Genomic DNA, 13,163 nt, shown 5'->3' on the forward strand with positions numbered 1-13,163 from the left:
GGATAATGTTTTTGCACCTGGAAAGGTGCTGCTGCCGTTTCTCAGTTAGAAACAAGGCTATTACAGTCATAAAGATGTGACGCAATGGTGATTAGAGCTCAGCGCAACGACATGCTTTGTTGCCCATAATCTCACGGTCACAGTGGAGTACGTAGCACGCACAGCGTGCGGCGTCTGCGCTGGAGGAAGAAGCGATCGCTGCTACCAACTCCCAACTACGTTTTCAGAGCTCTGCCCCCCGAAATACACACTTGAAGCGTGACCTGTAGATTCTGCAATAACAGTTAATCCACACTCGCGTAAACACTAGAGCGGTTAGACAGACCGCACGCACCCGTTTGCGTTCACAGACCAAGCCTACCTGTTCCAATTGTTTCGTGCAATTCGTAGTACTTGAGAATTTCCCCACAGTCACCTGCAGACATTCCGAGAGGAACAGGGATCTGGCGATTCTTCTCAGCACCTGCAAGGAGAAAGCGGGAGCAGGCGTTCGCGCGTTTCCACTCCCAGCATGAGCGGCGGAACGCGCCTGGGGCAGCTCCGGTGGCCCGGGGAGGTGCCGCTTGCTACAACCCCAGCAGCAAACTCACTAAACGAACAACTCGGAAGGCCCAGAGGCCGAAGGCACGAAACGCCAGCGCCGTTCACCGGAGCTCCGCGGCGGGGGCCCTCCGGCGGCCGGGGCGGCCCGGCGAGACGCGTAGAGCGGGCACTGCCTGTCAGGGCACCGGCGAGAGGCCGCTGCTGCCGAGGAGGAGCGGGCACCGGGGGAGAGCAGCGCTCACCAGCTGGGCGGCCGCCGCCTGCGCGGCCGTTAGCGTTCAAATCTCCCCGCTTCCGGCCGGGGCCCCCCCCGCGGGGCCAATCAGCGCTCAGCGCTTGACCGGAGCTAGGCGGGGACGCGGCGTGCATGACGGGAGGGAGGTCGAGACGGAGGGGAGGTGGTGTGAGCGCCGCCATGGCGGGAGGGTCTCCGCTGCCATCTCGTTGCCGACGGGGACGGCCTCGGCCGCGCCCGGCCCCGACAGAGACGGGGAGCAGCGCCCGCTCCCATCGGGAAGCCCGCTCCCCCGTACCGACGGCGGGGACTGGCGTGGGCTCCGCGCCGCCGGGTCTGCTGCCACGCACAGGATGGCCGCCCGGCCCGCCGCCCCGGGGAGACTACGTCTCCCAGCATGCTCCGCGGGTCCGGCCTTCCGTGACGGGAGGGCCCTTCCGCCGCCAGGCCCGGCCCGGCCCCCGGCCGCGCTGCAGGCCCCGCTCCGCCTCGGAGCAGCCCGGGGCAGGTGAAGGAAGCGAACAGAAACACGGGGTTTGCTCTCTTCAGGCAGGGGCTGGCGGTCTGCCTTTGCTGCGGCCGGCCGTTCCCCTGCCAGGCCGTTCGCCTCACAGCATACCAGAGGCCTCGGCCTACAGCCACAAGCAAAACCAGGAAAACGGGGCGGGGGGGGAAGGTTGGTGAACGTCTTAGTTCTGTAACCTGTCTCTCCTTTGGAATCCTCCCAGACAGGTTAAACCTTTCCTGAATGAAGACCCTGTCCTGCTTTCAGCTGGGGTAGAGTTAATTGTCTTCCTAGTAGCTGGTACAGTGCTATGTTTTCGCGCTAGGTATGAGAAGAATGCTGATAACACACTGATCTCTCCACTTGTTGCTAAGTCATGTTTAGTCTGAAGTCAGGGATTTTTCAGCTTCTGATGCCCAGCCAGCAAGAAGGCTGGAGGGGCACGAGAAGTTGGGGGGGGCCACAGCCAGGGCACCTGACCCAAACTGGCCACAGGGCTATTCCAGACCATGTGACCTCATGCCCAGTACATAAACTGGGGGGAGTGGGGGTGGGGGGATCGCCACTCAGGGTCTAACTGGGTGTCTGTTAGCGGGTGGTGAGCAATTGCATTGTGCATCACTTGTGTATTCCAGCCCTTTTAGGATTACTGTTGTCATTTTATTAGTGTTATCATTATCATTATTGTTTCTTCTTTTCTGTTCTATTAAACTGTTCTTATCTCAACCCACGAATTTTACTTTTTTTTTTCCAATTCTTTCCCCCATCTCACTGGGGGGGGGGGAAGTGAGTGAGCGGCTGCGTGGTCCTTAGTTGCTGGCTGGGGTTAAACCACGACAGACCCTCATTTTTGAGAGTAAGGTTTGATTCTCTCCTGAATAAAAAAGAGGAAGAAGGATGTTTTGGGGAGAGAGAATGGAGCCCTTCCTTGCAGGCAAGACAAGTGGTGTCTTTTCTAGATGGGGTGTCACCTTCTGTTCTTCATCAGCCAATTAACGGTTCCTTGCGTCCCCATTCATACAGTCACCCACATCAAAAACCATTGACTAATTTCACTCCTGTATTTTCCGTCATCTCCTACATGGCTATCGCAGGTGGAAGACACTGAACGGGAGAGGTGAGTGTGGCTCATTACCGGTGTTGACTGACAGAAGGCAGAAGACCTTGGTGCTGAGGGTTAACCCCGGCAGGCTGCGAAGCTCCAGGCAGCAGCTGGCTTGGATTGGGGGAAGAGGAAAGGGAGGGTAAAAGCAAGCAGCCTGGTGAGTCAGGATGAAAACAGTTTCACAAGCAAAGGAGAAGTGGAAGAAGAGAGAAAGAAAAGAAAACAAAGCAAGTAATGCAAAGGCAAGAGGCAAGCACCTACCACCACCCGTGGGGTAGACCTGTGCCCAACCACTTGCCAAGCAAAAGCTGGCTAACCTCCCGAAAACCCCTCCCCTCCCTTTTGACTGCTGAGGGCGGCGTGATGTGGCACGGAATATCTCTTTGGGTAGCTGGGGTCGTCTGCCCGGTTGTGTGCCGTCCCCACCTATTCACTGGGGCGGCAGAGCGAGGTGTGGAGAAGTCCTTGAGGCCGTGCAAGCACTGCTCGGCGGCAGCCAAACCATCAGTGCGTTATCAGCGCTGTTATGGTCACAAGTCTAAACCACAGCGACACGGGAGCTGCTGCAAAGAAAATGACCTCGATCCCGTGCACTTGGGAAAACAGGCGACGACCTTTGAACATCTCACTTCTGCCGTACACCCCAGAGATGTGTGTGAACATTGTCTAGTTGTCCGGGCGGTAACGCTTCTGGGGTGTAGCCACAGGCTCAACGCCTGTCAAGTGCTCATCGTGTTTGAGTATTACTAGTCTTAACGGACATGCCGAAACATGGCAATGAAAAGAACGAAACCACGTTGCTCTGAGCTTCCGGCACTGAGCATTTCCGAAACACTGATAAAACTGAACTTCGCAGTAATTGTAAAAAGAACTGAAAATGTAAGCATTTTAAGCGGATGAGAATGTCTGGCGATAGTGATGGAGCAGCTGGGCCTGCACCTGCCATTGAAGCGTTGTGGGCAATTGCTAGCCTGCTGGCAGTCGCCAGCTCTGCTTGACGTGCCTTCTCGAGAAGGTGTTTTGGGAACAGTTGGCTTTCTCTGAGCTGCAGCTCCTGAGAACTCATGGTGTCTAGCTGTGGTCTGACCCTGCAGGGTCCCGTCCCTGTCCCCCTGAGGGTCCAGATCCCATCCCCCTGGGGGGCCCTGTCCCGTCCCAGGGACAATGGACAGCGAGGTATTGTCTGACATCGAGAGGCTGCTGTCATGGCGGGCCACAGGCATGGCTGACTATGGCTCCATTTCGTATTGGGGGCCTCCACCCCTGCCCACACTCCCACTGGTGGGGCCCACTCTCCACACGTCGAGCACCCCATGGGTGCCTGGGGAAGCAATGCCGCTCAGGTGAGAAGAAGGTGGAGAAGCAACGGGCACCAACATGCACAATTTCCTACATGTACAGAGCTAGCGGGCTTGCCCGGGACCTGGTCAGGGACCTGCTGCCGAACACAGAAGCCCAGGGCATCTCACAGCCCTAGCAGGGGCACGCGTGGGGCCAAGCACACCCTCCAGAGAAGCCCAGGGTTTCTCCAGAACCTCTCAGGGGCACTCGTAGAGCCAAGCAGACCCTCCAGAGAAGGCCAGGGTTTCTCCAGAACCTCTCAGGGGCACTCGTAGGGCCTAGCAGACCATCCAGAGAAGCTCTGCATTGCTCCAAGCCCTCTCAGGGGCAAGCGTGGGGCCAAGCAGACCCTCCAGAAAAGCCCAGGGTTTCTGCAGAACCTGTCAAGGGCACATGTAGGGAGAAGCAGACCCTCCAGAAAAGGCCAGGGCCTCTCACAGCCCTCTCAGGGGCACGCATGGGGCCAAGCAGACCCTTCAGGGAAGCGCCAGAGTTTTCCAGAACCACTCATGGGCACACATAGGGCCAAGCAGACCCTCCAGAGAAGCTCTGCATTGCTCCAAGCCCTCTCGAGGTCGCGCATGGGGCCAAGCAGCCCTCCAGAGAAGCCCAGGGTTTCTGCAGAACCTGTCAAGGGCACACGTAGGGAGAAGCAGACCCTCCAGAAAAGGCCACAGGGCCTCTCACAACCCTCTCAGGGGCCCGCACGGGGCCAAGCAGACCCTCCAGAGAAGGGCAGGGTTTCTCAAATCCCTCGTAAGGGTACGAGTCAGGGCAAGCAAGCCCTCCAGAAAAGGCCAGGACCTCCCACAGCCCTTGTACGGGCACGTGTGGGGCCAAGCAGACCCTCCAGAAAAGGCCAGGGTTTCTCCAGAACCTCTCAGGAGCACTCGTAGGGCCAAGCAGACCCTCCAGAGAAGCCCAAGGGTTCTCACATCCCTCGCAATGACACGCGTGGGGCCAAGCAGATCCTCCAGAGAAGCCTAGGGTTTCTCCAAACCTACTCAGGGCTACACGTAGGGCCAAGCAGACCCTCCAGAGAAGGACAGGGTTTCTCACAGCCTTTATAGTTGTACCTGTGGGGCCAAGCAGACCCTACAGAGAGGACCAGAGCCTCTCACAGCCCTCAGAGGGGCAGTTGTAGGGCCAAGCAGACCCTCGAGAGAAGCCCGTGGTTTCTCACAGCCTTTATAGGTGTACGCGTGGGGCCAAGCAGACCCTCGAGAGAAGCCCGTGGTTTCTCACAGCCTTTATAGGTGTACGTGTGGGGCCAAGCAGATCCTCCAGAGAAGCCCGTGGTTTCTCACAGCCTCTATAGGTGTACATGTGGGACCAAGCAGACCCTCCAGAGAAGCCTGTGGTTTCTCACAGCCTTTATAGGTGTACGCGTGGGGCCAAGCAGACCCTCCAGAGAAGCCCAAGGTTTCTCACAGCCCTCGCAGGGGCACGCGTGGGGGCAAGTAAACCCTCCAGAGAAGTCCAGAGCCTCTCACAGCCCTCGTAGGGGCAAGCATGGTGCCAAGCAGACCCTCCAGAAAAGCCCAGGATCTCTCCAAACTCTGTCAGGTGCACACGTAGGGAGAAGCAGACCCTCCAGAGAAGCCCAGGGTTTCTGCAGAACCTCTCTCGGGCACACGCAGGGCAAAGCAGACCCTCCAAGAGAAGCTCAGGCCCTCTCCAAGACCTCGGAGGAGCACGCCTGGGGCCAAGCAGACCCTCCAGAGAAGGCCAGGGTTTCTGCAGAACCTGTCAAGGGCACACGTAGGGAGAAGCAGACCCTCCAGAAAAGCCCAGGGTTTCTCCAGAACCTCTCAGGGGCACACACAGGGCCAAGCAGACCCTCCAGAAAAGCCCAGGGTTTCTCCAGAACCTCTCAGGGGCACTCGTAGGGCCAAGCAGACCCTCCAGAGAAGGCCAGGGTTTCTCACAGCCTTTATAGGTGTACGCGTGGGGCCAAGCAGACCCTCCAGAGAAGCCCGTGGTTTCTCACAGCCTTTATAGGTGGACATGTGGGGCCAAGCAGACCCTCGAGAGAAGCCCAAGGGTTCTCACAGCCCTCGCAATGGCAAGTGTGGGGCCAAGCAGACCCTCCAGAGAAGCCTATGGTTTCTCCAAACCTACTCAGGGCTACACGTAGAGCCAAGCAGACCCTCCAGAGAAGGCCAGGGTTTCTCACAGCCTTTATAGGTGTACACGTAGGGCCAAGCAGACCCTCCAAAGAAGCCTGTGGTTTCTCACAGCCTTTATAGCTGTACGCGTGCGGCCAAGCAGACCCTCCAGAGAGGGCCAGGGCCTCTCACAGCCCTCGCAGGGATAAATCTTGAGCGAAGCAGATCCTCCAAAAGTCCCAGGGCCTGTGCAGCACCTCTCAGGGGCACGCGTGGGGCCAAGCAGACCCTCCAGAGATGCCCTGCATTTCACCAAGCCCTGTCAAAGGCACACGTAGGGAGAAGCAGACCCTCCAGAGAAGCCCAGGGTTTCTCCAGAACCTCTCCGGGGCAAACATAGGGCCAAGCAGACCCTCCAGAGAGGACCAGAGCCTCTCACAGCCCTCAGAGGGGCACTCGTAGGGCCAAGCAGAACCTCGAGGGAAGCCCGTGGTTTCTCACAGCCTTTATAGGTGTACGTGTTGGGCCAAGCAGACCCTCCAGAGAAGGCCAGGGTTTCTGCAGAACCTCTCAGGGGCACACACAGGGCCAAGCAGACCCTCCAGAAAAGCCCAGGGTTTCTGCAGAACCTGTCAAGGGCACACGTAGGGAGAAGCAGACCCTCCAGAAAAGGCCAGGGCCTCTCACAGCCCTCTCAGGGGCACGCATGGGGCCAAGCAGACCCTTCAGGGAAGCGGCAGAGTTTTCCAGAACCACTCATGGGCACACGTAGGGCCAAGCAGACCCTCCAGAGGAGCCCAGGGCCTCTCACAGCCCTAGCAGGGGCATGCGTGGGGCCAAGCAGACCCTCCAGAGAAGCTCTGCATTGCTCCAAGCCCTCTCGAGGTCGCGCATGGGGCCAAGCAGCCCTCCAGAGAAGCCCAGGGTTTCTGCAGAACCTGTCAAGGGCACACGTAGGGAGAAGCAGACCCTCCAGAAAAGGCCACAGGGCCTCTCACAACCCTCTCAGGGGCCCGCACGGGGCCAAGCAGACCCTCCAGAGAAGGGCAGGGTTTCTCAAATCCCTCGTAAGGGTACGAGTCAGGGCAAGCAGGCCCTCCAGAAAAGGCCAGGACCTCCCACAGCCCTTGTACGGGCACGTGTGGGGCCAAGCAGACCCTGCAGAAAAGCCCAGGGTTTCTCCAGAACCTCTCAGGGGCACTCGTAGGGCCAAGCAGACCCTCCAGAGAAGGCCAGGGTTTCTCACAGCCTTTATAGGTGTACGCGTGGGGCCAAGCAGACCCTCCAGAGAAGCCCGTGGTTTCTCACAGCCTTTATAGGTGGACATGTGGGGCCAAGCAGACCCTCGAGAGAAGCCCAAGGGTTCTCACAGCCCTCGCAATGGCAAGTGTGGGGCCAAGCAGACCCTCCAGAGAAGCCTATGGTTTCTCCAAACCTACTCAGGGCTACACGTAGAGCCAAGCAGACCCTCCAGAGAAGGCCAGGGTTTCTCACAGCCTTTATAGGTGTACACGTAGGGCCAAGCAGACCCTCCAAAGAAGCCTGTGGTTTCTCACAGCCTTTATAGCTGTACGCGTGCGGCCAAGCAGACAGACCCTCCAGAGAGGGCCAGGGCCTCTCACAGCCCTCGCAGGGATAAATCTTGAGCGAAGCAGATCCTCCAAAAGTCCCAGGGCCTGTGCAGCACCTCTCAGGGGCACGCGTGGGGCCAAGCAGACCCTCCAGAGATGCTCTGCATTTCACCAAGCCCTGTCAAAGGCACACGTAGGGAGAAGCAGACCCTCCAGAGAAGCCCAGGGTTTCTCCAGAACCTCTCCGGGGCAAACATAGGGCCAAGCAGACCCTCCAGAGAGGACCAGAGCCTCTCACAGCCCTCAGAGGGGCACTCGTAGGGCCAAGCAGAACCTCGAGGGAAGCCCGTGGTTTCTCACAGCCTTTATAGGTGTACGTGTTGGGCCAAGCAGACCCTCCAGAGAAGGCCAGGGTTTCTGCAGAACCTCTCAGGGGCACACACAGGGCCAAGCAGACCCTCCAGAAAAGCCCAGGGTTTCTGCAGAACCTGTCAAGGGCACACGTAGGGAGAAGCAGACCCTCCAGAAAAGGCCAGGGCCTCTCACAGCCCTCTCAGGGGCACGCATGGGGTCAAGCAGACCCTTCAGGGAAGCGGCAGAGTTTTCCAGAACCACTCATGGGCACACGTAGGGCCAAGCAGACCCTCCAGAGGAGCCCAGGGCCTCTCACAGCCCTAGCAGGGGCATGCGTGGGGCCAAGCAGACCCTCCAGAGAAGCTCTGCATTGCTCCAAGCCCTCTCGAGGTCGCGCATGGGGCCAAGCAGCCCTCCAGAGAAGCCCAGGGTTTCTGCAGAACCTGTCAAGGGCACACGTAGGGAGAAGCAGACCCTCCAGAAAAGGCCACAGGGCCTCTCACAACCCTCTCAGGGGCCCGCACGGGGCCAAGCAGACCCTCCAGAGAAGGGCAGGGTTTCTCAAATCCCTCGTAAGGGTACGAGTCAGGGCAAGCAGGCCCTCCAGAAAAGGCCAGGACCTCCCACAGCCCTTGTACGGGCACGTGTGGGGCCAAGCAGACCCTGCAGAAAAGCCCAGGGTTTCTCCAGAACCTCTCAGGGGCACTCGTAGGGCCAAGCAGACCCTCCAGAGAAGGCCAGGGTTTCTCACAGCCTTTATAGGTGTACGCGTGGGGCCAAGCAGACCCTCCAGAGAAGCCCGTGGTTTCTCACAGCCTTTATAGGTGGACATGTGGGGCCAAGCAGACCCTCGAGAGAAGCCCAAGGGTTCTCACAGCCCTCGCAATGGCAAGTGTGGGGCCAAGCAGACCCTCCAGAGAAGCCTATGGTTTCTCCAAACCTACTCAGGGCTACACGTAGAGCCAAGCAGACCCTCCAGAGAAGGCCAGGGTTTCTCACAGCCTTTATAGGTGTACACGTAGGGCCAAGCAGACCCTCCAAAGAAGCCTGTGGTTTCTCACAGCCTTTATAGCTGTACGCGTGCGGCCAAGCAGACCCTCCAGAGAGGGCCAGGGCCTCTCACAGCCCTCGCAGGGATAAATCTTGAGCGAAGCAGATCCTCCAAAAGTCCCAGGGCCTGTGCAGCACCTCTCAGGGGCACGCGTGGGGCCAAGCAGACCCTCCAGAGATGCTCTGCATTTCACCAAGCCCTGTCAAAGGCACACGTAGGGAGAAGCAGACCCTCCAGAGAAGCCCAGGGTTTCTCCAGAACCTCTCCGGGGCAAACATAGGGCCAAGCAGACCCTCCAGAGAGGACCAGAGCCTCTCACAGCCCTCAGAGGGGCACTCGTAGGGCCAAGCAGAACCTCGAGGGAAGCCCGTGGTTTCTCACAGCCTTTATAGGTGTACGTGTTGGGCCAAGCAGACCCTCCAGAGAAGGCCAGGGTTTCTGCAGAACCTCTCAGGGGCACACACAGGGCCAAGCAGACCCTCCAGAAAAGCCCAGGGTTTCTGCAGAACCTGTCAAGGGCACACGTAGGGAGAAGCAGACCCTCCAGAAAAGGCCAGGGCCTCTCACAGCCCTCTCAGGGGCACGCATGGGGCCAAGCAGACCCTTCAGGGAAGCGGCAGAGTTTTCCAGAACCACTCATGGGCACACGTAGGGCCAAGCAGACCCTCCAGAGGAGCCCAGGGCCTCTCACAGCCCTAGCAGGGGCATGCGTGGGGCCAAGCAGACCCTCCAGAGAAGCTCTGCATTGCTCCAAGCCCTCTCGAGGTCGCGCATGGGGCCAAGCAGCCCTCCAGAGAAGCCCAGGGTTTCTGCAGAACCTGTCAATGGCACACGTAAGGAGAAGCAGACCCTCCAGAAAAGGGCAGGGCCTCTCACAGCCCTTTCAGGGACATGCTTGGGGCCAAGCAGACCCTCCAGAGAAGCCAGCGCCTCTCACAGCCCTCGGAGGGGCACGCATGGGGCAAAGCAGACCCTCCAGAGAAGCCCAGGGATTCTGCAGAACCTCTCACGGGCAGACATAGGGCCAAGCAGACCCTCCAAGAGAAGCTCAGGCCCTCTCCAAGACCTCAGAGGGGCACGCGTGGGGCCAAGGAGACCCTCCAAGAGAAGTTCAGGCCCTCTCCAAGACCTCAGAGGGGCATGCGTGGGGCCAAGCAGACGCTCCAGAGAAAGCCAGGGCCTCTCACAGCCCTGGCAGGGATAAATCTTGAGCGAAGCAGATCCTCCAAAAATCCCAGGGCCTGTGCAGCCCCTCTCAGGGGCATGCGTGGGGCCAAGCAGACCCTCGACAGAAGCCCAGGGTTTCTCCAGAACCTCTCAGGGGCACACATAGGGCCAAGCAGACCCTCCAGAGAAGGCCAGGGTTTCTCACAGCCTTTATAGGTGTACGCGTGGGGCCAGTCAGACCCTCCAGAGAAGCCCGTGGTTTCTCACAGCCTTTATAGGTGTACGTGTGGGGCCAAGCAGACCCTCCAGAGAAGCCCGTGGTTTCTCACAGCCTTTATAGGTGTACGTGTGGGGCCAAGCAGACCCTCGAGAGAAGGCCGTGGTTTCTCACAGCCTTTATAGGTGTACGCGTGGGGCCAAGCAGACCCTCCAGAGAAGGCCAGGGTTTCTCACAGCCTTTATAGGTGTACGCGTGCGGCCAAGCAGACCCTCCAGAGAAGCCTATGGTTTCTCCAAACCTACTCAGGGCTACACGTAGAGCCAAGCAGACCCTCCAGAGAAGGCCAGGGTTTCTCACAGCCTTTATAGGTGTACACGTAGGGCCAAGCAGACCCTCCAAAGAAGCCTGTGGTTTCTCACAGCCTTTATAGCTGTACGCGTGCGGCCAAGCAGACCCTCCAGAGAGGGCCAGGGCCTCTCACAGCCCTCGCAGGGATAAATCTTGAGCGAAGCAGATCCTCCAAAAGTCCCAGGGCCTGTGCAGCACCTCTCAGGGGCACGCGTGGGGCCAAGCAGACCCTCCAGAGATGCTCTGCATTTCACCAAGCCCTGTCAAAGGCACACGTAGGGAGAAGCAGACCCTCCAGAGAAGCCCAGGGTTTCTCCAGAACCTCTCCGGGGCAAACATAGGGCCAAGCAGACCCTCCAGAGAGGACCAGAGCCTCTCACAGCCCTCAGAGGGGCACTCGTAGGGCCAAGCAGAACCTCGAGGGAAGCCCGTGGTTTCTCACAGCCTTTATAGGTGTACGTGTTGGGCCAAGCAGACCCTCCAGAGAAGGCCAGGGTTTCTGCAGAACCTCTCAGGGGCACACACAGGGCCAAGCAGACCCTCCAGAAAAGCCCAGGGTTTCTGCAGAACCTGTCAAGGGCACACGTAGGGAGAAGCAGACCCTCCAGAAAAGGCCAGGGCCTCTCACAGCCCTCTCAGGGGCACGCATGGGGCCAAGCAGACCCTTCAGGGAAGCGGCAGAGTTTTCCAGAACCACTCATGGGCACACGTAGGGCCAAGCAGACCCTCCAGAGGAGCCCAGGGCCTCTCACAGCCCTAGCAGGGGCATGCGTGGGGCCAAGCAGACCCTCCAGAGAAGCTCTGCATTGCTCCAAGCCCTCTCGAGGTCGCTCATGGGGCCAAGCAGCCCTCCAGAGAAGCCCAGGGTTTCTGCAGAACCTGTCAAGGGCACACGTAGGGAGAAGCAGACCCTCCAGAAAAGGGCAGGGCCTCTCACAGCCCTTTCAGGGACATGCTTGGGGCCAAGCAGACCCTCCAGAGAAGCCAGCGCCTCTCACAGCCCTCGGAGGGGCACGCATGGGGCAAAGCAGACCCTCCAGAGAAGCCCAGGGATTCTGCAGAACCTCTCACGGGCAGACATAGGGCCAAGCAGACCCTCCAAGAGAAGCTCAGGCCCTCTCCAAGACCTCAGAGGGGCACGCGTGGGGCCAAGGAGACCCTCCAAGAGAAGTTCAGGCCCTCTCCAAGACCTCAGAGGGGCATGCGTGGGGCCAAGCAGACGCTCCAGAGAAAGCCAGGGCCTCTCACAGCCCTGGCAGGGATAAATCTTGAGCGAAGCAGATCCTCCAAAAATCCCAGGGCCTGTGCAGCCCCTCTCAGGGGCATGCGTGGGGCCAAGCAGACCCTCGACAGAAGCCCAGGGTTTCTCCAGAACCTCTCAGGGGCACACACAGGGCCAAGCAGACCCTCCAGAGAAGGCCAGGGTTTCTCACAGCCTTTATAGGTGTACGCGTGGGGCCAGTCAGACCCTCCAGAGAAGCCCGTGGTTTCTCACAGCCTTTATAGGTGTACGTGTGGGGCCAAGCAGACCCTCCAGAGAAGCCCGTGGTTTCTCACAGCCTTTATAGGTGTACGTGTGGGGCCAAGCAGACCCTCGAGAGAAGGCCGTGGTTTCTCACAGCCTTTATAGGTGTACGCGTGGGGCCAAGCAGACCCTCCAGAGAAGGCCAGGGTTTCTCACAGCCTTTATAGGTGTACGCGTGCGGCCAAGCAGACCCTCCAGAGAAGCCTATGGTTTCTCCAAACCTACTCAGGGCTACACGTAGAGCCAAGCAGACCCTCCAGAGAAGGCCAGGGTTTCTCACAGCCTTTATAGGTGTACACGTAGGGCCAAGCAGACCCTCCAAAGAAGCCTGTGGTTTCTCACAGCCTTTATAGCTGTACGCGTGCGGCCAAGCAGACCCTCCAGAGAGGGCCAGGGCCTCTCACAGCCCTCGCAGGGATAAATCTTGAGCGAAGCAGATCCTCCAAAAGTCCCAGGGCCTGTGCAGCACCTCTCAGGGGCACGCGTGGGGCCAAGCAGACCCTCCAGAGATGCTCTGCATTTCACCAAGCCCTGTCAAAGGCACACGTAGGGAGAAGCAGACCCTCCAGAGAAGCCCAGGGTTTCTCCAGAACCTCTCCGGGGCAAACATAGGGCCAAGCAGACCCTCCAGAGAGGACCAGAGCCTCTCACAGCCCTCAGAGGGGCACTCGTAGGGCCAAGCAGAACCTCGAGGGAAGCCCGTGGTTTCTCACAGCCTTTATAGGTGTACGTGTTGGGCCAAGCAGACCCTCCAGAGAAGGCCAGGGTTTCTGCAGAACCTCTCAGGGGCACACACAGGGCCAAGCAGACCCTCCAGAAAAGCCCAGGGTTTCTGCAGAACCTGTCAAGGGCACACGTAGGGAGAAGCAGACCCTCCAGAAAAGGCCAGGGCCTCTCACAGCCCTCTCAGGGGCACGCATGGGGCCAAGCAGACCCTTCAGGGAAGCGGCAGAGTTTTCCAGAACCACTCATGGGCACACGTAGGGCCAAGCAGACCCTCCAGAGGAGCCCAGGGCCTCTCACAGCCCTAGCAGGGGCATGCGTGGGGCCAAGCAGACCCTCCAGAGAAGCTCTGCATTGCTGCAAGCCC

Source organism: Harpia harpyja, chromosome Z, assembly GCF_026419915.1.
Source record: "Harpia harpyja isolate bHarHar1 chromosome Z, bHarHar1 primary haplotype, whole genome shotgun sequence".
NCBI lineage: Eukaryota > Metazoa > Chordata > Aves > Accipitriformes > Accipitridae > Harpia > Harpia harpyja.